We start from the raw sequence: 24,914 nt of genomic DNA on the forward strand, positions 1-24,914 counted from the left end.
GTTTACACTGATTTGTTGTGGCAGCAACAGCAGGAAACTAATAAAATAGCTAATAAAATAAAAGCTTTCTCTTCATCCAAGCCCTCGTCAGCTGGTGGACACTCTCCTCACTGTCCAGACATCACCTCACCTGCCTTATCTGAAGGGGATTCACTGGATTCTGAGGAAAGTTTAAGTCCCTTTTTGTTCTAAAGTTCAAACAGTTGATCCAAAACTATACTGTGGATTGGGATTTAGACAGGGACATGCAGGTGGAATTGGGCACCGGGCATCTGGTCTGGCTACCTCCATCCTATGAGAGGCTGGGGCTCCCTGTCCAGGCTGCCTGGCATGTGGTCCCACATGTATGTCCCCTGCACCTCCTCTTGAAACACTTTTGTTTCCTAAAACTTCCCCTTTTTCTCATTTCCTTCAGCCCTCTCCTTTGAGCCGCTCCTTCTCTCATACACCTGCCTCTCTACCCAGGTCCTGCCAACGTTCTCAATGAAAACAGTGAAATTCCAGGCCCCCTTAAGTCTTCCTCATGTCCTACATATTTTGAAGTCTCAGAAGACGTTAATCAATAGCTTTTACCTTTGGCCCAATTACAAAGACCACAAAGTTGAAGAAGTGGGTTTGGGTCTAGTATCTTTTGGCCCTCCCAGTCAGAGGGAAAGGTGGGATTGCTCCTGAGGATGGGGGGTGGTTGGGGAAGAAGCTGGGAAATGGAGGTACTTCTATGCCAGGCTTTACCTAGTTTCTCCTAGTCATCTAAAACCAACCCCCCTTCCCCCTGCAGGATCATTTTCCTCACAGACTCTCCTCTCCTCCCCTCCATCTGGTCCACTAGAATAATACACATTCTTTGTATTAACATAACTTTGATTCCAGTTTTGCTGTAAATACTCTGGCTTTATTTTGCTATGAAAGCATCTGTCTCTCCTCCCTCCAACATACTCTCCTGGGTTACATTGTAGAGCTTTGTGGGTTGATTGATAATAAATTGTGTTATTCCCAAATCAACCTTTTGTAATTCATTGTGGTTTAGGACAATACAGAACACTCAGTTTACCCATAATGAAAATGCTATAAGATTGAATTCACACAAAATGACCAAACTAAGTAACCAGATGAACTCTTATCATTCTAAGGTCCATCAATCAATGTAGCTTGGACCCAATTTTCCCAGGGTTTAGGTAAAAGAAAAGGCAAATAATAAAAGGATTTTAATTGTATCTCATAATAGCTCCCCCCCGCCAAAATCTCATTCAAGGTAGGTTATCTTTCAGTCTTAGAACAGATGGCTCTAAGGACAAACTTTACCTGAATATACCATCAAATGCAGTTAGGAGGCAATTAAAAAAAACATTAAGTAGGAAATAACTATTGTTTTGTATTAAAAATACCTGAAAAGCTCCACTGACACAGAAAAGAGGGTTGTCCTTAAACTCAAACATTCTCAGAGACACTTGACAACAAGGTTTGAGATCCTACAAGGTGTAATTAATTCTACAAATATTTGAGTAGAGGATTGAAGAGAGTAGTTTTGGAGTACACCCTGCTTTTCCACTACCCACCAAGCCTGCTACCTGTTTCCTACCCCTTTTGTTACCGAATGCAAATTTGTGTGCCCAACACACAGTGAGGGCAAACAAACCGAAATGTTGGAGTTTGGAGCAGAGAAAGGTTTATTGCAGGGCCATGCAAGGTGGGTGGCTTGTGCCCAGAAATCCCCAAACTCTCTGAAGGGTTTTAGCAAAGCATTTTTAAAGGCAAGGTGAGGGAAGGGCATGGTTAGTTGTTGCAAACTTCTTGGTGTCAGAATCCTTTGTTCTCACAGCTGTCCATGTAGGTCAGGTCACAATGTTCCTGTAAACCTACAACAAAAGAAATGTTATTCACTGTTCTGCAACTTTTCATCTCTGTATGAATGGAAAAGTATTATACTCTTAAAGATCAGAGCCTTGAGAATAGGCTATCCTGTATATTTCAGGCTATAGGCAACATTCTTTTACAAAAGTGCAGAGCCAGCATGACTAAGCACAGACAACAAGGCACAAGGGTTAAAGGAAAAGAAACAGATCTAATATGGAGTCAGATTTTTTTCTTCCCTGTTACACTTTGGGTCCTAGCTTAGTGTACCTTCTTCTGGAAGGCTTCTTATGCCCTGTCTATCTGGGTGGACTTACCTGCAGGTCCCAAGTCCCACCTTCACGGCATTTACCTTGCAATATCGTGCTTATTGCCAGCTAGTGCATCTCCCTGCCTGTCATGTATCCTGTCACAGGATGTACTCTCAGGTATTTGAGGAATATATAAATGGATGATGGAAATTTTTTGGAGATATTCAGATTTTCAAAAGCTGAAACTCCAAAGAGAGGTAGTGCTTCCAAAGGAAACAAGAGAAGGGATTTCCTCCAAGCTAAGAAGGAAAAGTGGTCTGTGGTCCTGCAGGCAGCAGGGACCCCACCTCACCTGTGGTTCCCAGCTTTGCCACCACTGCCCCTGCCCTAAGCAGCACATGGAAATAACAGAGCAGCTGCATTGACCCCATATGCAGCCCAGGACAGTGATGTGGTCCCCAGAGGGTCTCCTAACACCTGGATGCTATCTGAGCTGCTGGGATTCTACATTCCTGCAAGAAGTGCAGGGGAGGGGGTGAGGTAAACCCCCCATGACTGGGGTTGAGTTTCTTCGTGCCTGGTGGGATGAAGTTCGGAATAGAAATTGATTTAACTATTTTTTGCCTGAATTTGGAAACAAATAAAGAGTTGTTTCCACTATGGGGAAAAAAAATCTGTTAATCCACTATGGAAAAGAAAAATCAAAGTCAGAAGTTAATTACAGTGTGAATCTGTTTTGATGAGTAATTTCTGAGAACTGAAGAAAAATTTAGGAGTAATCAGCATCACATTACGTTAAGATGGTCAATGAAATAATTTTGAGGTGATAGGTAATGGAAAGTTGTTTAGATGGCTAGATCATAAACAATGGAATGGGAGAATTATTGAGAACATGGAAGTACTTTCCTTGAGAAAGATTGATAGCCTTTGTCTAGCAAGGAGCCTGGGGGGTTGACTAGATGCCATTAGAAAGTCCTTATTAGGTCTTTTAATTTATACCAAAAGAAACCAAACTAAATAAGAGAATAGACACACATAAAGTTCTCAAGTCAGAAAAGGCCTGGGGGAAATAGTAAAGTGTAAATCAGAAACTTTGTACTTTTAAGTTGTGGGGAAAATGGTAAAAGTGTAAAAGTTGCATATATAGAAGCATCATTTTGAATTTTGGATAATTAACTCAGTTTGAAGTAGCTTAATGCAAGGAAAATGTTAAAGTATGAAATGGTAGTTTAACTATGGCTAATGATGGTACAATTGCACATTGATACCATAAAAAAGAACAATGTAGGAATATTGGTATAAAAACTTCTATGACTATAATGGGATTTTGAGCTGTACATCCTAATTCCTCTGTTCTCTCATCTTATATCCATTGGCTATGCTTTGCATATGGGAGACATTCAATTAATATTATAGGAATGAATGGAATACTGTGGATAATGATGCCTCGGGCGTGTAAACAGTATGAGTCCCTTTTGTCAAGGTGGAGGACATCCACTTCTCTGTCCATCTGTCTACCCACCTCCTCGTTCCTCCCAGAACTGCTAACTTATTGGATGGTGTGGACGGAGGTGAAACCATACGCGGTGAGGAGATCTTATCTTTCTTTTTTGCCACTGCTCAGCCACAAAGGCTCTGACTGAACAACAACAGGAGAGGAACTACGAGAGGACCTTAAACATAGGGAAAGACATCCAAGTTCAAAGTAAGAAGAAAGATGAGCAAACCAAAGTATACTGAGTTACCATTTTTTAACCTATCAGATTGGCAAAAAACTTAGAAGTGTGACCATTCACTCTGGTGAGGCAGTGGGGGAAGCGAGATCTCTCATACGTTGCTGATCTAAGCATCAATTTCAATAACCCTACGGAGGGCAATTTCACAATGTTCATCAAAATTAAAAAGGCACAACCTATTGTCCCAGCAATTTTGCTCCTAGGAATTTCTCCTGTGGTTATATTCATGTGTGTGCAAAATGGCACAGACAGGGTTACTCACGGGAGCATTGGTATTCATGGTAACAGATAGGAAACAATTTAAATGCCCATCGATAAGTGATTTTTCAAATAAATTTTGGTGCACCCATGTAATGGAATACCATGCAGGCATTATAAAGCTGTTTAAGTACTGATATGAAATTATTTCTAAGATTTTCCCAGAAAAAAAAATAGCATAAAATTCTACCTTTTCTGTTTAAAAAAAAAAAAAGGAAATAAAAACATATACTGTGTCTGCAAAAATAAACTCAAAATGGATTCGAGACCTAAATGTAAGACTGGACACTATAAAACTCTTAGAGGAAAACATAGGAAGAACACTCTTTGACATAAATCACAGCAAGATCTTTTTTGATCCACCTCCTAGAGTAGTGGAAATAAAAACAAAAATAAACAAATGGGACCTAATGAAACTTCAAAGCTTTTGCACAGCAAAGGAAACCATAAACAAGACGAAAATACAACCCTCAGAATGGGAGAGAATATTTGCAAACGAATCAATGGACAAAGGATTAATCTCCAAAATATATAATCAGCTCATGCAGCTCAATATTAAAGAAACAAACAACCCAATCCAAAAATGGGCAGAGGACCTAAATAGACATTTCTCCAAAGAAGACATACAGATGGCCAAGAAGCACATGAAAAGATGCTCAACATCACTAATTATTAGAGAAATGCAAATCAAAACTACAATGAGGTATCACCCCACACCAGTTAGAATGGGCATCATCAGAAAATCTACAAATAACAAATGCTGGAGAGGGTGTGGAGAAAAGGGAACCCTCTTGCACTGTTGGTGGGAATGTAAATTGATACAGCCACTATGGAGAACAATATGGAGGTTCCTTAAAAAGCTAAAAATAGAATTACCATATGACCCAGCAATCCCACTACTGGGCATATACCCAGAGAAAACTGTAATTCAAAAAGACACATGCACCCGAATGTTCATTGCAGCACTATTTACAATAGCCAGGTCATGGAAGCAACCTAAATGCCCATCGACAGACGAATGGGTAAAGAAGATGTGGTACATATATACAATGGAATATTACTCAGCCATAAAAAGGAACGAAATTTGAGTCATTTGTTGAGACGTGGATGGATCTAGAGTCTGTCATACAGAGTGAAGTAAGTCAGAAAGAGAAAAACAAATATCGTATATTAACGCATGTATGTGGAACCTAGAAAAATGGTACAGATGAACCAGTTTGCAGGGCAGAAGTTGAGACACAGATGTAGAGAACAAACGTATGGACACCAAGGGGAAAACCGCGGTGGGGTGGGGATGGTGGTGTGCTGAATTGGGTGATTGGGATTGACATGTATACACTGATGTGTATAAAATTGATGACTGATTAAAAAACAAACAAACAAACAAACAAAAAACATATACTGTGTCTGGATTGACTTGAGCTCCCTAGTAAGATAAAGAAGAAACCATTAGTAGTGGTGACCTCTTTGGGGGTGTGAGGGGGGATGAGAATTGAGCCACAGGGGGACAGGATAGGAGGAAAGCTTTTCATGAAATACTTTTTAATAGAGTTGGATTTGAAATCATGTTGTGTATTCTCTTTTTGAAAAATTAAAAGAGGATGATGAAGTCATGCTCTGCCATGTTGTTCTCTCTAACACACACTCACTCTTGCTGGGGGTTCTTGTGTCTTGGGACCATTTAGAGAAGGGTGAGATCCCACTATTTGGATTTAGGTTCTGATCCAATCCGGCTCTTCCAGAGCTCGGGATATTGTCCTAGGTCAGTGGTTCTCAGCCTGGCTATACGCTAGAATCTCCTGGGGGGGCTTCTAAAAAATCCTGATGCCCAGATTGCACCCCAGACATCAGGATCTCAGCGAAGGGGAGGAGGCGCCAGGCACTAGTGTTTTTTAAAAGCCCCCCAGGTGATTCCAATATGCACCCAAGTTTGAGAACCTGTGGCCTCAATATATAAATATATAATAACTTCCTCGTTTTACACGCACTCATTTCCCATGTTCCTTTCCCTCTGGGACGTCACAGGGACCAAGGTGACCAGCAGGGAGTGTACAAGCATATCTAACGCCCTTGCCTAAGACATTCGTAACTAAGAATTGTTAAACAAACAAACGAAAACCCATCTGCTAGAATCTGAGTCCTTCAGTTAGAATCAGCTTGACAAATGAAAGATCAATACCAGGTTCATATGTTTCATGAATTTAGGTATTCATTATTAAGAAATTTGTATTAAAATACACATTTAGAACATATGATAAGGATGTTTCTGCTTTATCTAGAGTGAGAGATCTGAAAAAAAAGATGAGATAAAATCTGTGGCATGAATGATTAGTGATTCCAAATGAGTCAAATTCAAATTAATAAAGACTTTATATTCATCACTACAAAAAAAAAATCTGTAGTTGAAGGGAGACTGATTGTGATAATAGGGCTAATCCTAACAATTTTTTCCAGTATTTTTTAATAACAGCTTTATTGAGTTATAATTCACATACCATACAATTCACTCATTTAAAGTGTACAATTCAGTGGCTTTTAATATATTCACCAAGTTTCACAGTCAACTCCACAATTTTAAGTTTTATTACCCTAAAAAGAAATCCCACACCCATGAACAATCATCCCCCATTTCCCTCCAATCCCCACAGCCCAAGGCTACCTCTACTTTCTGTCTCTATATAATTGTTTCCTCTGGACCTTTCATATAAATGGAATCGTATAATATTTAGTCTTTTGCGACTGGCTTCTTTCATTTAGCATAATGTTTTGAAGGTGCATCCATGTTGTAGCCTGTATCGGTATTTCATTTCTTTTTATTGTTAAATAATACTGTGCATACTGACCACATTTTGTTTATCCAGTCATCATCTGATGAACATTCGGGCTGTTTCCACTTTTTGGCCATCATGAATAATGCTCATGTGAACATTTGTGTACAAGTTTTTGTGTGGACATATGTTTTCATTTCTTTTGGCATATACCTAGGAGTGGAATTCATCATTTTATTATAAAAATTTCAAACATACGACAAGGTTGAAAGAATTTTATAGTGAACATGCTTCCCACCACCAAATTTCTACTATTAAGATTTTATTCTCCTTCATCAGATATCTGTCCTTCTATCTAACCCTCCAGCCATTCATCAATCAGCCTTATTTTTTAAAATTTATTTTACTGAAGTATATTTGGTTTAGTGTTGTGTTAATTTCTGCTGTACAGCAAAGTCATTCAGTTATACGTATATATGTACATATATACTTTTTATATTCTTTTCCATTATGGTTTATTACAGGATATTGAATATAGTTCCCTGTGCTATACAGTGGGACCTTATTGTTTATCCATTCTATATATAATAGTTTGCATCTGCTAATCCCAAACTCCTAATCCATCCCTCCCCTACTCCCCCTCCCCCTTGGCAACCACAAGTCTGTTCCCTATGTCTGTGAGTCTGTTTCTGTTTTATACATAAGTTCATTTGTGTCATATTTTAGATTCCACATATAAGTGATATCACGTGGTATTTGTCTTTCTCTTTCTGACTTACTTCACTTAGTATGATGATCTCTAGGTCCATCCATGTTGCTGCAAATGGCATTATTTCATTCTTTTTATGGCTGAGTAGTATTCCATTATATATATGTACCACATCTTCTTTATCCATTCCTCTGTTTATGGACATTTAGGTTGTTTCCGTGTCTTGGCTATTGTGAATAGTGCTGCTATGGACATAGAGGTGCATGTATCTTTTTGAATTATACTTTTGTCTGGATATATGCCCAGGAGTGGGATTGCAGAATCATATGGCAACTCTATTTTTAGTTTTTTGAGAACCTCCATACTGTTCTCCATAGTGGCGCCACCAATTTACATTCCCACCAACAATGTAGTAGGGTTCCCTTTTCTCCACACCCTCTCCCGCATTTGTTATTTGTACATTTTTTAATGATGGCCATTCTGACCCACATGAGGTGGGACCTCATTGTAGTTTTGATTTGTATTTCTCTAATAAGTAGTGATGTTGAGCATATTTTCATGTGCCTGTTGGCCATCTGTATGTCTTCTTTGGAGAAATATCTATTTAGGTCTTCTGCCCATTTTTAATTGATGTTATTTTTAAATGTATTTCAAGGTAAATGACATCAGCACTTTTCCCCTAAATACCTCAGCGTGTATATCATTAACTAGAGTTCAATATTTGTTTTGTTTCATTTCTTTTCAGATAATGTTTACATATGATGAAATGCACAAATCTGAAGTGTATATTCCCTAAGTTTTGACAAACTCATCTGTCTGACCCAAACCTCTATCGAGGTACATTCCCATAACTCCAGAAAATTCTCTTATGTACCCTTCCAGTCCTCACCCTCTGCATTTCAAAGACAACCTCCATTCTGAGTTGTTCTCCATGTATTTGGTTTTGTTGTAAAACTTCATACAAATAGAAAAGTACAATATGTACTTTTTTGTGTGTAAAGTTCCTTTCACTCAGCAAAATGTTTTTGAGATTCATCCGTGTTTTGCATTTATCAGAAGTCCATTTCTTTTTCTTGTTGAGTTGTAAGTCCATTGTGTATGATTATACCACTGCTTACTTTTTCACTCTCCTGTTGATGGGCGTCTGTTTGTCTCTCGACCCCGTTTTTTTAGTTTTATGAATAAAGCTGCTATGACCATTTTCGTACAATTCTTTTTGCGCACATAGGTTTTTGTTTTTCTTGGGTAAATACATAGGAGTGGAATTTCTCAGTCTCACAGTGAGTATACCACTGATAATACACAAATCTACTCTAATTTTAAGCATTTCTAGGAAAGGAAAATCCTCTCTCTCTCTCTCTGTCTCCTTTTGGTGTTGCGAAACTTCTAACTGTAAGAAAATTAACTTCAGATTACTGTCATTTAGGTCCATTTTTCTTGGTTACTCCTCATTCAGACATAAAACAGAAATATTTAGAGATGCTCTGTGACAAGGCATTGCACATTTATTTACGTTATGTTTGAATGTATGATAGGGATTTTAATTTGTTAAAGGATAGAAATTATTTCATAAATGATATGCCTTTATTTCCTCCTTTTCACTAGTAGTCTCAATCTGTAGGAAAAGGATAAAAAGGAATAATTCAATCAAGTACCAGTTTCTTGCTATGTTTGTTCATCTTCAACCCCTTAACTGATGAGCTAAAGAACAGGGCTCTTCTTGCTCGGAAAAGCACCATTCCACTGCTTAGGGAAAAGGTGTGGCTTTAGATTGAATTCACTTTCTTTTCAAGAATTAGGAGTTGCATTTAAGCAGGCTTGATCCCATGCAGGAGGATAAAGAAGCTGCTAACGTCCAGTTTATCAAAAAGATTTTCCCCCCAGAGGTGGTGGTAATTTGGGAGTTGAGAGAACTCATTGCCTTTAGCTTAGATACATTGAGGGAAGTAAAGCTGGGAGATGCAGGCGTCCTTGTGACCAGCTGTCCCTCATCCCATCCAGGTAGGAGCAACTAGGTGATTCCTTTAAAAATTTATCTTTTGATGATCCTTCAGTGTGCATTAGGCTTATGGATTTTAGCAGCAATTGTTGGGGCGGAGTGTGGGGTGGGGAAGAACATTTTTCTTTATTTTTGCCTTAAAATGTGTGGAGGTCCAATTTAAAGAAGGGGGTAATTATGCAAGTACATATGGAATTCCTACTGCCTATTTCTAAGCATGAGAGTGATTTTGTATGGGCTATCGCACATACCTACAGCCCGAAGAGATTTGCTATCTTGACCATGGACACACACACACACACACACACACACACACACACACACACACACACACATTTTCCTGCTCATTCCTACTTCAACTCTCAGTGCATTTCTGAACGATGAAAAATGCTTCACGTAACCATCAACAATGATATACCTTCCCCTTAGGTATCATTTCCTTCTCTGAAAATCAAAAGGTGAGAACACAGGCCAGATTCAAAATGATTCCAATCCATGACCTTCCTCTGGTTTCCTCCTAAATGTCTCCTTTTGAAAGTGAAGTGGAAAAAATATCACCAAAAGTCCTTACTTTTTATCTATTCTATTTTCTATCCTAAAAGAAGTACGTGTTTAATACTTTTCTCCAGCTGTCTTAGATTTATGAATGTAGAGGCAAAACACAGCATAACCACTCAGAGCATCGCCTCTGGAGTCTGCCTGCCTGAGTTTGAATCACCTTCTCTGCCATTTACTAGCTATGTGAACTTGGCTAAGTTACTTAGCCTCAGCTGTAAGATGGACATAATAATATACTTCCTACTTCACAGGGTTGATGTGTCAGTTACATGAGTTAACATTCACTAAGTTCTAACAGCTATATGTTTTAGCTATTATTATTACTGTACATAGAAAAGAAGAAACTTTAGAAGGAGTTATAGTTGAGGGTTAAAATTTCAAAGCAATTCTAATCAAAGTGCAGTATGATTATTTTTAGAACTTGACAAAATGATGCTAAAGTTCATCTGGAAAAACAAATACTAAGGCTAGCCAGGAAAACTTTGAAATTATAGAACATAAGTTCTATCAGAGGGTAAAATATATTATGAACATTTTGTTACTGGGACAAGAATAGGCAGATCAGTGGAAAAGAATATGGACTCTACTATATGACAAAATCGGCATTTCAAACAAGTGTAGAAGAGATGGATTATTTAAATGGTGTCTGTTTAGCCACTTGGAAAAAAGAAAAGTTGGATCTGTGTCTCATTTCTTATGCCCAAATAAATACTGTATACATTGATTTTATAATATAAAAATAAAACTGTTAAAGTGTGAAAATATAGTGATTTTTAAAAAGCCTTGAGTGGGGAAAACTTTTCAAGCATGATGCAGAAATGTGAAAACAGAAAAGCAAACAGATAAATCTGACAGTACAAAAGTTAAGAACCTCTTGTTGCAAAAAAAGCACCATAAACAAAGTCAAAACAGAAAAAATATTCACTATATGATAGCAAAGGGCTAATTTCCTTAACTATCAATATAAAGATATTAAGAATCAACAAAAAAGACAAACTCCCCAAGGGCAAAATGAGCAAAGGATATAAAAATTGATGGATAAAGAAACATCAATGGATAATTTTAAAGTAAGTTTCCATTTTACCTATAAAACTGACAAATTTTAAAAGTTTGCCAATACCCAGTGTGGGCTTAAAGTGTAAGTAGGACTTCCCTGGTGGCGCAGTGATTAAGAATCCGCCTGCCAGTGCAGGGGACATGGGTTCGAGCCCTGGTCCGGGAAGATCCCTCATGCCACGGAGCTACTAAGCCTGTGCGGCACAACTACTGAGCCTGTGCTCTAGAGCCCGTGAGCCACAACTACTGAGCCCGCAAGCCACAACTACTGAACCTACATGCCACAACTACTGAAGCCTGCACGCCTAGAGCCTGCGCTCTGCAACAATGAGAAGCCCGCGCACTGCAACAAAGAGTAGCCCCCCCTCGCCGCAACTTGAGAAAGCCCGCGCACAGCAACGAAGACCCAACGCAGCCCAAATAAATAAATAAATAAATAAATAAATTTAAAAACAAAAGTGTAAGAAGTAAGCGTTCTCAAGCACAGTTGATTAGTGGGTATCCTGGTTATCTATTGCTTCATAGAAAGCCATGCAAACTTTAACAGCATAAAATAATTTTATCATGGATTTTGAGGATCAGGAATTTGGAAAGGGCACAACAGAGATGGCTCTTCTTTGCTTCATGGTGTCCTTAGCTGGTAGGACCGAAAAGGCAGGGTGTGGCCAGCATGGCTGAGGAACGGGATAGGGCTAGAGAACCCTCTCCAAAACACTTCTTTACTCACTCCCTGGTTCCTGGTCTGAGATGGTGAGGGATCTGGGACCGGCAGCTGGAGAACCACCATGCGGCCTCTTGCTTACAGTGGTCCTCATGTAACGGACAGCTCATAGTCTCATGTCCAGAGATCAGCACTGCCCCCAACAGAGAGACTTCTCCGACCCAGAAACGTGTTGGTGGTGGTGGTGTGTTTGGGGGGAGGGGGTGGTAACTGTGGAATAAGAAGTTTCATTTCACTGTGACACGTCATCACTTGAGTATAAAAGATTTACACACATGCCCTTGTTTAAGCTTAGAAAGTTTCTGAAAGTCTAAAAACTGATGGGAAAATGATTTCTGAGAAGTGAAATTGCAGATGTGGGGAAGGGTTCCTTATGTGCTTTATGCTTTACTTAATACCCTTCTATACTGTTTAATTATTTCTTAATTTATCATGTACACACATTTATTGTAATAAAAAATAGCTAAAATCAATAAAAGGAAAAGTTAAGAACAGGACAACTACTTAATTCAGGAAGATTTCTAAGTAACCTGATGGCATGGGTTATAAAGGGGACCTAGGTAATTATACATTTTTATAATCAGAAATTTGAAAACGAGGCATAAATGACACAAAATGACAAGGAAACACCTCAGTTTTTCAGGGGTTGATTTTCTAGATGGCAGATTTTCCAGGCCAGGTAGCCCTGGCTTTTTAGGTAAAGGAATTTAAAAAGTACTTTCAATGAGATTAAGTACAAAACCCAGAATGTTTGTTTGTGAGAGCTGGAAGGAACTGAGGGAATTGGCTCTCCCAGCGGGAGCCCCCAAACCTGCCCTCGTCTTTCTTTTCCTTCTTCCCCACTGGCTACTACCCTCTGCCTGTAAAGCCTCAGACTGCGTCCTTTAAAAGTCACCTTCCCTCAAAATCAAAAAAAACAACCAGCATCAGATGTTATGTATTCAATATTATGATCATACACATGCTAAGAGTGAAACGACACAAACTTTATTCCAGACATGGAAAGAAGATGATGAAAAAAAAAAAAAAGAAGATGAAATAAACACTGTAGCATGTGGAAAATGTCTTCCAAAGAGAGTGACTGGGTAAATGTCACTTTTCTAATTTTTTGTGATTTCTACAAGTTTTTCGGTTTTAGCTGTAAGGTATGGCTTGCTACTGGGTGAAGTGCCCGGACTAGCAAAAAAAAAAAAAAAAAAAAAACAGCACTGGAGGGCTTGTTAGAAATATCGTGCCTCAAGCTTACTAAACCAGATCTGCATTTACCAGAATCCCAGGTCTGCCACAGACCTGGCCATGCACCGGAATCACCTCCAGAACTTTAACAATACCGATGCCTGGGTTCCCACCCCAGAAATCCTGATATATTTGGCTGGGGTGAAGCCTGGGCGTTGAGGGTTGTTTTCAAGTCTGAGGTGATTCTGTGATCCTGAGACCCAGTACTCTAATTTGGTGGTTCTCAAAGTGTGGGCCCAGAGCCCCCTGGGAACCTGTTACAAAGGCACATTCTCAAGCCCACTCCAGACGCCCTTTCCTGGAGTTTCTGATTCAGCAGGTCTTTGAATCAGCTCGCCAGGCAATTCTGATGCCCACTGAGGTGGGAGAACCCGATAAGGTAGGTCTGGGGAGGGGCCCAAGAATTTATATTTCTTAAAGTTTCCGGGTGCTGCTACCGCTACAGGTCCGAGAAGCACACTCAGAGAATCACGGAAACCTCTGATCTATGGTTTGTCCAGAGCCACGCCTCCAGCCCACTATTGCTTCTCTTCGATGACAAACTTCCCATCTGCTGTTCTTTTCAGGTTTGAGGCCCAGATGACCCTTTTTACTTCCACCTTCTCCAAATATACAGGCGTTACAAAAAAAAAAAAATACAGTTCACCACCTCAAACTCAAAATATGTCTCTTTGCTCCAGAAACTACTCACACTAGCTACGCACGGGTGCCCCCGTCCTTCTCAGGCACCGTGTTCTCGTGTGGACCCACTGTCCCACAGGGGCCCCTGTCCTGCTCCTGAGTTCAGTCGTGGCCTCTCCCAAGAAACCTGCCTCCAGGCTGGAGGTCGAAAACTTCTCTAAGGCGCGAAACGACCAGGGTTCTGGGGTCAGCGGCCGTCAGGGGCGGGTGCCCACTAGCCTCGGCATCTAGCAGAGGGTCGCTTTCGTTTCTCACCTTCTGCCGCGCGTCCTTTTCCCTCCACGTGCAGCGGGCCCATCCACAGCGAGGAGGAGAAAGGGCAAGGGCAGGGGCTGAGGAAAGGGCGATGGAGGTGGTAAAGCGGCAGCTCCCAGCTGGAGGGGGGGGGGGACAGGGACTTTCCCCCCTTAGGTGCCTGCCTGCTGGGTCCTGAATCTTGCTCCCTCCTCCAAAGAGTTCCGGGAGCTCTGAACAGGAATCTGCAAACCTGCTAACCTATTTCACTCCTTTCCCCCGCGGGGCACTGCTCCTGTCCTCGGAGGGGGCGAGTAGGGGTGGGGATTGTCGGGGGATTCGCGGGGGGTGGAGGCCGCGGGGCCGCGGCAGGGGGGGGGGAGGGGAGGTGACAACTGCCCCTCCGGGATTAAGTCCCTCGTAGCCCAGGGTGGTGCCGGAAGCCCGCTCCTGTGGCGCCGGGGAAGGGGTGGTGCTCGCTGGTCCCTGCGAAGCGCCGCTGTCCGCGCGACAACGTAAAGTCCTAGGTGGGCACCCGGGCGGGGCTCCCCCTTGCACAACCTCAACAGCGACCTGCAGAGTCCGCGCCACCGATCCTCCTCCAGCTGCTCCTGGAGTTGCCCGTGCGCCCGTCTCCCGCTGCCTTAGCTCGCTTTCAACCACAGAGGCTGGACTGGCGCGTCCCTGGTGGCGTAGCGCACTCCGCGGAGCTTCCTGCGCTCGGCCCCGCGGCGCCGAGCGGAGAGACCGGCTCCGGCCGTAGGACCAAGTAAGGCGCGGGTCGGAGGTGGGCTCCCCGGCCTGGGAGGGGCGCTCGGGCGGGCGGCCCCTCGGCGCACCTGCCCCCGGGGCGGGGCGGAGCGGGGCGGGGCGCGCCGGCGCGCAGGTCGCGGGCGCGGACGCTGGAGGGGGCTGTGGCTCTCCCGCTGTCCTCGCGGCTCGGGCTGCGCGGCGCCCGGGCTCCCCCCCGCTGAGGGGCTGGCCCAGGCCCGGGGAGGGGCTCGCCTTCCTTCACTTCCCGCTCGCCGGTCTGGAGGCGGCGGGGCCGGCGCGGGCGCAGGGCTGCGGGCGCTCGGCTGGCGCGCGGGGCGGGGACGCGGCCGCCGCCCGCTTTGCGCCGCTCCTCCCCGCGCGAGTGGCGCTCGGCCCGGCGTCGAGGCGGCCATGGCGACCCTGAGCCCGCTCCCCACCCACCCCTCCTGCTCCGCCCTCCCCTCCTCCCCGCGCCACCTTTGATGGCTCGGACCTCGGCCGGCCACCGCCAGCCCCGCTCGCGCGTCCGCGCCGCCGCCGCCGCCCCCGCCGCCCGCGGGTATTAATAGCCGAGCGTCCGCGCCGCACGCGCAGCCGGAGCCGCCGCGCCCTCGGCCGCCGGGAACTCGGAGCTGCGGAGCCCGGAGGCCGGGAGTGGGAGCCGGAGCCGCCTGCGCCGTGGAGGTAGGAGGCGCGCGGCGAACAATGATCCCGGCGGACTGGCGGCAACTTGTGCGAATCGGGCGCCCGGAGCCGACCGACCGGGGCGCGGGTGGAGGTAGCTGCGTAGCCCACGGGTCCTGACCGGAGGAGGGGGCGGCGGGTGGGACCGGGCTTCCCCTACTGAGGCGGGAGAGTCGCTCTCCGGGCCGGGGGCAGCCTGGCAACAATAGCCGGAGCTCGGGGGCCTCCGGGCTCCGCGCCGCCCCTTGCACCCTCCTCTCACCTCCGGGGACTCGGGCTGCGGGCTCCGCGCGCGTCCCCCCTCGTCTCCCCCGCCCCGCGGCGCCCTTCCCCCTCTTCCTCCCATCCCACCCGGCGCGCTGACAGCGCCGGACGCGGCTTCCGGACCTCCGGCTGCAATCTCGGCCCCTGAGACCGACCGCGGGCCGGGGAGGTGGCCGTTGGCGCGGGTGCCACCGCGCTGCCGGGTGCCCTCCGCTCGCCCACCCCGGTGCGAGGACCCCGGTGGGTGACAAAGAGGAACACGCCCTCTGCCTAAGTTAGATTTTGTCCCTCTTTGCCGCCAACCTTTATGAAGAGCAAAGTTTTTTTTTTCTTTCTTTTTTTTTTTAAGCAAAGGACAGAGATTTTTGTGGTGAGCATTTCCAAACAACAACTTCTGATTGTGGTTTTACGATTTAAGTTGCGGAAACTTTAGCTGTGTGATCCTGCTAGACCTTTGAGAGTGTGTGCGTATGTGTGTGTGTGTGTGTGTGTGTGTGTGCGCGTGTGTGTGTGTTTTGTTTGAGGGGAAAAAAATGAGTTCCCCGTAATCAGTCTAGATGTCGTTTATGGCAGTTGGAGCCCAGCTGGAGTCTGTGCAGGATCCCCCAGAAACGAGGGAGGTGAGGCGCACAAAGAAACGGGGACCCTGGTATCAGATCAGCCCCTTGAGATGTGGAGAGATTGCCTTTCATCTGGAACAGTTTAGCCGGCTCAGCCTGTCTCTGATTCTTCTGGAGTACCATGGTGGCCTCTGGCTGTTTCATTTTATTATTGTTGTTGATGTCTTTCTTGTTAGTTTCCCAGGTTTGACTTGCTCAGCCCCGCCCTCCCCTGTTTCACGGTTCCCCCTTAGCCATGGCTTTTGGGGACCCCCATCTCCCCCACCCAGCAGGCAGGGTCTTCAGCAGAGCCAAACCCCAGCCTAGCAGTGGGTTAGGTTCACTGTGCTTTGCATGTGGTGACTTGGCCAAGCCCATTCCAGAACATCTTCCAGCATTGTCTTGCTTTTCTTATTCAGTCTAAACAGGACAGAAAGGAGGAAGAAAGGCCTTTTTGGTCCTGAGAGCTTTGGGACATTTGCCTTAAAAATTGTCCTCATTGTTGCCATCAAGCAGGCCCTTCTGAAGTCTCCTACCTTTGGCTGTCTTCCCACATTCCACAGCCTTCTGGCCGGGGGTTTACCTTCAGCCTTTCCGGGGGGTTGGTCTTCTGGGTTTGACACTTCCTGATGATGGGTTCAGCATCCACATGGCTCACTTTATATTCCTGCAGCATCGTTCTGCAGCAAGGCACCAATATTGGAGTTACTCCAAGCACAATGGAACGTTTGTGTTCTTAGAATGTCTGGCTGATAGAGCTGCTTCTGGGTAAAACGAAGAGACAGACACATTATTGGCCAGTGGCTGGCTTACTGGGCGAGGTGTTGGTGGAAATAGTGAGTTGCTAGCCCAGTGCTTCCCAGAATCTCTTCTTTCTTTTATGTGGACGAGAAACTTGAAATACTTGGTGATTATGTAGCTGTGCTCCACAGGGCCACAGATTCGGTAGCATGCCCCCTGTGAGTTGGGGTGTGGTTTTTCATTTAAGGTGTTCTTCCCCTGTGGGAATCCTGAAGGTAGGTTTATAATGTCCTTTTTCACATAGTTAGTCTTTTTCTGGAATTTTATACAGGGATTGAATTCCTTAGGTCTTAATAGAATACTAATGGTACTCTGCGGGCCAAATTTACCAAAAGGAGGTTTAAAAATCTGTCCTAGATAATTTTCTTCTGGTATGTTGCAGTTATGCCATAATTATCTTAAGACCATGAGGAACCTGGGTGAATATTTTTGTTTTGCTTTTTATTTAAGAAACTGTCCAAGGAAATGGTTTTAAGAAGATAAGAATTGAATATAGTATTGAAAGGGTTAGTTTTTTTTAAAAAAAAGTGGAATTCATCCTCTAATATTCATTGAGCTCTAATATTCATAGAAGAGTTTAATTCATTTGGAAAATGATATATATTTATAAGGAGGGTGCCCGTGATAGACATCAGAAAAGAAAACCTTTTTCCATCCTTGAGGAGGTTAGAGAATGCTGAAGAAGAGACAGGAGCCCGATTTTTGCATACTGAACACTTTAGGAAAGACCGCATTATGGCTTTCGCAGAGGATGAGGAAAGTTGTATGGATTTGTAGGTACTTGGCTAGTGCTTTGACAGCAAAGGCTTTCGTAAGTGGCCTTGCTTATTTCAGAGACCTGCCTAGTGAAATGCACTTTCCCGTTGAATTGAAGATGCTACAGACAAGAGAAGGGCTCTTATAATCCCCAAATACAGTCACTCAAGTCCTTTCTACTTTGGGTGCACAGGTATTCCAAGTGTTGCTTACCATTGCCTGGGAGGGAAGAGGGTGGGCTTTTAAAGGTTCCTGGGGCTGCACCTCTCATATTATTTGGTACTTTTGATTGAAAGGAGGGCTCTCCAAGCCTGACTATTGAATGGGAAGCGGTGGATCAACTTTTTAAAAAAATTTTTCCTTGGTTTTTAATGGTTAGAGTTTCTGCTGTGGCCTCACTTCATCATAGGCCCCTCACCCTCTGCTTCCGCCAGGTTACTGCCTTAAGCACTTCCACATGTCTGGGAAGAGCAGAGCCCAACGGTTTCCATTCAAAATTACTTGAAATACTGATTTCACCAGTCCTTTTATGCCAAATGCTGCCTTTGTTTTTAATCAAGGAGCCCCCAGAAACTGTTTATTTTAAAGTGGAGAAACTGGCTTTTTATAGGCTGCCCTCCTCCTGGTTTAAGTCAGTTAAAAATGTTTTGCCAAGTGGATACTTTGAGCAGAAGTGGACACTTGGTACACATGAAATGTGGGTGCTCTAGGCCTTTGACACTTGTGAAACAAACCAGGGACCGTCAGGTACAATGTGCCTCACCATGGTCAGCGCTGCCTATGAACTCAGGCAGTTTTCTTATTCAACGTGGGATGGAAATCAGACGGCAAGATGGGCAATTTAATATGGGAATTCATCATTTACACTGAATTAATGTCATGTGTAAAATGGTCATATTTGTGCATACATTTTCAAACAAAAGGGCCTCAGGCCAAACTGGATTACCTTTAACTCTCTATTATGTAATATTCCTCACCAAAGAATAACTCCACTTTGTGTGTAGACTCTGGCCTTTTCATAAAGGTATCTTAGAAGACTTATAAATCCAGTATTATATGACTTTCATTTTTTGTTCTCATCGTATTAATTCAGGATCTAGTATAGTGCCTGGCACATAGCAAACCCTTTCTAAATACTTGTTGAGTGAATAAGTAAACCTAATTTTCATGTCCTTTCAAGTTATTCTTTAAGGTTTTTAAGGGAAATTTGATATTAGCCCTGACAAGTTGTTGTTCTGGGAATTTGAAAATGTGGTATTTGATTTCATTTCTGTTTTGTTCTAATTTAACAATTTAAACTAACCTTTAAAGTTGGGTATTGTAAAAAATATACGGGCTCATTTAAAAAAAAATCAGACAATAAAAGCATGAAGAAGTAAGTAAAACCTACCTGAAAAAATTAGCTTCTGGGATAACTTTCCCTTTCCTTCTTAGAGGTATATTTTTTAGAAGTTCCATTAGTGAGCATCTCTTGGGGGTAACCTCAGTTTTTGTGTGCCTTTAAATTTGTTCCGGGATGATAAACTACCTGGGCGCGCAATTCTGGATTGTTGATCCTGTATTAATCAACTCTCTTTTGGTTCCATTGTTGTTGTCGCAGTGTCCACTGTTGGGCTGTTATTTGTAAATAATCTGTCTTTTCTCTCTGGCTGCCTTTAAGATCCTTTGGAGTGCTGCAGTTTCAGTACGTCTAGATGTAATTTCTCCTTTACTTTTATTCCCCTCTCTCCTCCCCCATCTGCTTCTTTTCCCTCCTCCCTCCCCCTTCCTCCATCATCTTATCAGTGTGTTCCTTTCTGTTGCCCTGTAGTATTTCGGTGTCTGGATGTGCTACAGTTTGTTGATCTGGTCACCCTTGGCCACTCTGGCTGTTTCCAGTTTGGGCTGTTATGAATAAGGCTGCTATGAACATTTGTGAACAAGTCTTTGTGCGGAGATCTGTTTTCCTTTTTATTGCTCGGTCTTATGATAAGTGTATGTTTATAAGAAACTGCCATCTGTTTTTCCAAAGTGTTTGTACCATTTTACATTCTCGCCAGTGATATATGAGTGTTCCACCTACTGTAATCCTCATGAACACTTGAAATTATCCATCTTTTTCATTGTAGCCATTCTGGTAGATGTGTAGTGGTATCACCTTGTGGTTTAATTTTATATTTCCCTGAAAGGGAAATGATAAGTTTTCCTGTGCTTTTTGGCCATTTGTCTATCTTCCTTTGTGCTGTGTCCATTAACACTTTGTTCTTTTTCATTGATATTTGTCTGATTGTTTTATATAGCTTTAGAGTATAATTGACATACAATAAACTGCGTATACTTAATGTCATCTTATTTTACAATTATAGGAGTTCGATGTATATTCTATATACAAGTTCATTGTTAGATCTATGTATTAATATTTTTACCAGGCTATTTTTTTAATCTTTTCCTCTCTTAGTGGTATCTTTTGAAGAGCAAAAGTTATTAGGGAAACATTGTACATGGTCTACTTATTGAACTTATTAAAGGTCAGGGAATTTTTTCAGCTTTGGAAAAATAACACATTTTTGTGTGTAAGACATAGACTAATATTGCTTTGTTCAAGAGGTCAGTCTCCATTTACTTCATGGGGATGGAGCAGTTCTATTCTTTTCTAACTAAAACTGAGTTGAAAAGACATGAAAATGAAAAAACAAAAAAACAAACCCTGCTTATTTTGAAAATCTGGGGAAACGAGGTGTTTAAGGTTATGATCAAATAAATTTCTGAAATTCAAAATTGAATTGTTTGTTCTTTTAGCACACAGAAAGATTGTGGAAAATAAATATTTTTGAAATCAATACAAAAAATGGAGCCCTGGGTAAAAGCAAGATGTAACATTCTAAAAAGAGGTTGGAATGGCATACGTAGGTGCTTGTAAAAGGAGTTTAGTGTCTCTATTTTGGCATGAATTATATAGTGTTATTTATGTACTCTCCTCATTTTCTGAACCAGATAACAAGCATTGTTGTCAGGTCAGAAAGTACGTTTTCCTGATTTTTGTTTCTCCTGCCCATAGAAGGTAAATAAATATTGCTTGACTTGAATTAAAATTTTTGTAATGACTGAAACAGAAACAGACTCAAAGAAATAGAGAACAGACTTCTGGTTGCCAAGGAGGAGGAGGGTGGGGAAAGGATGGATTGGGAGTTTGAGGAGGTGATTAGCAGATGCAAACTATTTTATATTGTACAGATAAACAACAAGGTCCTACTGTAGCGCACAGGGAGCTATATTCAATATCCCGTGATAATCCACAATGGAAAAGAAAAATAAATAAATAACTAAAATTTAAAAATTTGTATAATGAAAACCCCATGACATTTTAGAATACGGAAGTTAGAGATTGGGATCAAAGGTGACAAGAGTTGGGAGTATAGGTGTTAAAATGTGATGTTGGGCAAGTTATTGGTGCTCTTTTCCTAAAACATCAAGGAAACTTCCAAGAGTGCATTTATCTTCCAGTGATAGAATCTTTGACTGATAGCAGTGAAAGTCATCAAACAATTAGTTGCCTCAAGTAATAATAAGAAGGAAGGGGCTCCCGGTTCAATGCCTCAGCTCACAGAATCACCCGGGACCCAGGTTCTTTCTGTCCTTCCACCCTGCCATCCCGGCTTGTTGCTTTTTGTACTCTGGCTTGCTGCCTAGTGGTTAATTAGACTGCTGCAGCCTGATTGGCTGTTATGGCGAAGGGCTGCTGCAGCTCCACGCTTTTTACTCTTACACATTTGGTGTCGTCGGGCCAATAATGGCGCAGCCTTCTTCACGCTCCTTTTGTCCTTAAGCAAAGTGCTTCTCAGAAGCCTCCAACATTTGTTGGTCTTTGAAGAAGGATCTGGGGAATATTTCTGCGCTCTGAAAGAGAGACCCAAGGGCTGGACCGAATGTGATGCCTGGAACCACAGCAGCCAAAACTGTGACTAGCCTTGGGATGAAGGCGAGAGGATGATGGGCTGAAAGATGGAAGCAGAGTTCTTGTGGGCCTCACTTAGTCACTGACCTTCCTGCACCTGGAGCTTACTACACTAAATAATAGCTAATTTTGTATACCAAATAACGCAGACCTGGACTTAGTGTAATAGACAATAAGTTTCCCCACCCCACTTTCTAATTCTGTTATTGCCATCCAAAGCATCTTGACTGATACATTAATTGGAAGACTTTATCTTTCTTTTTAAAAAAATTTTGTCTTTTTTTGTTTTTTGTTTTTTCAGTTAAGTATAGTTGACTTACAATGTTAGTTTCAGGCGTACAACATAGTGATTTGATATTTTTATAGATTATGCCCCATACAAAGGTTATTTCAGTATTAATGACTGTATTCCCAGTGCTATACATTACATCCCTGGGACTTACTTATTATATAACAGGTCATTTGTACCTCTTAATCCCCTTCGCCCATTTTGCCCATCGCCCCACCCTCCTCCCCTTTGGCAGCCACTAGTTTGCTCTCTGTATCTGTGAATCTGTTTCTGTTTTGTTACATTTATTCATTTGTTTTTTAGATTCCACATATAAGTGAAAATACAGTATTTATCTTTCTCTGTCTGACCTATTTCACTTAGCATAATCCCCTCCAGGTCCATCCATGTTGTCACAAATGGCAAGATTTCATTCTTTTTTATGGCTGAGTAATATCCCATTGTGTATATATACTACGTTTTCTTTATATATTCATCTGTCAGTGGACATTTAGGTTGTTTCCATGTCTTGGCTATTGTGAATAATGCTGCAGTGAACATAGGGGTGTGTGTATCTTTTTGAATTAGTGTTTTCGTTTTCTTTAAATACTCAGGAGTAGAAATGCTGGATTGTATGATAGTTCTAGTTTTAATTTTTTTGAGGAGCTTCCATGCTGTTTTCCATAGTGTCTGCACCAATTTACGTTCCCATCAACAGTGCTGGAGGGTTCCTTTTCTCCACATCCTCACCAGCGCTTGTTATTTCTTGTCTTTTTGATGATAGCCGTTCTGACAGGTTGGAAGATTTGATCTTTCATCTGCCATTTAACATTATGTATGAGAAAAAGAGTTTATTACTGTTAATTATATGGAAAGTGGCTTAGTGATCACGTCAAGTCACTGTGAGAGATGAACTATTTTTAAGGACTTTACGTATTTGATAATGTGTGCAAATCTTGTCACTAAGTCTGCATGATTTTCACCTTTTCCTCTTAAGATGGCCTTGCAGGACATCTGCTTAGCATTGACCATTTGGGGTTTGGATAACAAGACATACTTGATGGGAATATTTCGTTTCTTTAAGAAAAAAGTGATGGCAGTGCCTACCATTTCTGTCAACCTAGAATCGCATTTATCTGCATGTTTAATATTGCTTAGGAGATTTGTGAGGCCATTATTTATTTATTTTTGGCTGCGTTGGGTCTTTGTTGCTGCGCGCGGGCTTTCTCTAGTTGCAGCGAGCGGGGGCTACTCTTCGTTGTGGTGCGCGGGCTTCTTATTGTGTTGGCTTCTCTTGTTGTGGAGCATGGGCTCTAGGTGCGTGGGCTTCAGTAGTTGTGGCGCACAGGCTTAGTTGCTCCGCGGCATGTGGGATCTTCCCAGACCAGGGCTTGAACCTGTGTCCCCTGCATTGGCAAGTGGATTCTTAACCACTGCACCACCAGCGAAGTCCCTGTGAGGCCATTATTAATCAGAGATTCATATCTTCCTTTATAATCTTGCCGGATCTTTTGGTTGTCTGGCATGAAATCTTCCTGAGGACCAATGTTATTAGTAGAGTGAACTGCTTGGAAATGTCAGGCTTTGGGTAAACTAAAGATTTACCACGTTGAAAAATTAGACACAGATATTTGTGAGCCTGTAAAGAAAAGTTGAATGATTTTATAATAACCGTAATCCAAGCAAATGAATTGAACGGAAAATATCCTGGTGAACAACTTGCAGAATATAGAGCCACAATATTCCTATCTATTTTTATTTAATTGCTATGACTTTAAAAAAGAAATCTGGTCCTTCCCCCACCCCTTACTATCAAGATGGTCAACTGACCAGGGTAACTTGCATATTCGCTGCTGTTTTATTTTTACTTCACTTTATGTAAGGACTTATCAATTCAACAGATATTTATTGAACAGCTGTGTTGAATTACTAGTTACCATTGGTGCCACAGAAACAGGGTGCAGTTCCCTGCTCTCAGAGTGTAGCATCCAGACCGGATTGGAGAATTATCTAGATAATTACAATATAAGGTGGTATATGACCAGAGCTTTGCAAAACGTACTGTAATCGTGGAAGCGTTCAGGATAGTAAGACATTGGATTCTGGTTGGAAGTTGCATTTAAGTTGAGCTTTCAATAAAGAAGTGTGTTTTGTTTGTTAGCTTGTTTATTTTAGTGTTCCCTTTGTAGTCTGTTTATTGTAACAGGATTAGAAAAGTATTCACTTATAAAACAGAAAGTAAAAATCCCTTGCAATCCTGCTGGTCAAAATTTATGAAGATTAAGATTTGATTTATTTCAATTTGACTTTTGGCATATTCGATATATTCCCAGTATGTTTCTCTATACATACAAACATACATTTTTTAAAAATCGGGAGAATGATGCATGTATAATTAGAAGTCACTTTCCCCCCATAACATTGTCTGAGTGTTTTCCATACTGAGTTTTCTTTGAAATGAAAATGTTCAATGGCTATATAATATCCCCCTGTATAGTTCTACATAATGAACCTAACGTTGCCCTTTATCGGTGATTTCTTCTGCTTGCAGTATTTGGCTGCAGTGACAATCTGTACATAAATCTATGGAAAAGAGGGTCTCTTGTTGCAAGGGACAGACACCCACCTTGAGTCATAGGAAGCAGAATAGGGGAATTTCGTAGCTCTCAATTCCAACCCCAGAAAGGGCAGAGGTGGGTCATCTCAGGAAGGGAGACCTGGGTCCAAAGACTCCAGCCACCTGTGGGGTTGCCCTCACAATGCCCTGCTTTTTCGCTAGGGATTGGCTTCATTTTCC

The 24,914-nt window shown here is 42.5% G+C and overlaps 1 protein-coding gene and 1 long non-coding RNA gene across 4 annotated transcripts in view; one reads left to right on the plus strand and one right to left on the minus strand.

Moving 5' to 3' along the window:
* Nucleotides 1-1,542: 1,542 nt before the first annotated feature.
* LOC132352648 (uncharacterized) lies at nt 1,543-14,893 on the minus strand. 2 transcript variants are annotated; one of them, XR_009498820.1, is made up of 3 exons: nt 14,080-14,893; nt 11,914-12,117; nt 1,543-1,856 (listed from the first exon to the last, which is right to left on the minus strand). It is a non-coding gene; the product is annotated as an uncharacterized LOC132352648 (long non-coding RNA). The 2 variants fall into 2 exon arrangements; XR_009498819.1 differs by lacking the exon at nt 1,543-1,856 and having other exon boundaries at nt 11,726-12,117.
* A 239-nt stretch (nt 14,894-15,132) lies between these two features.
* The window catches only part of FARP1 (FERM, ARH/RhoGEF and pleckstrin domain protein 1), a 291,438-nt gene continuing 281,656 nt past the window's right edge, over nt 15,133-24,914 (plus strand). The window contains exon 1 of one of the 2 annotated variants that reach the window (XM_059903280.1): nt 15,133-15,495. The gene's annotated coding sequence lies outside the window, so the exon portion shown is untranslated. The other variant, XM_059903281.1, reaches the window with a different exon arrangement.

Source organism: Balaenoptera ricei, chromosome 18, assembly GCF_028023285.1.
Source record: "Balaenoptera ricei isolate mBalRic1 chromosome 18, mBalRic1.hap2, whole genome shotgun sequence".
Taxonomy (NCBI): Eukaryota; Metazoa; Chordata; class Mammalia; order Artiodactyla; family Balaenopteridae; genus Balaenoptera; species Balaenoptera ricei.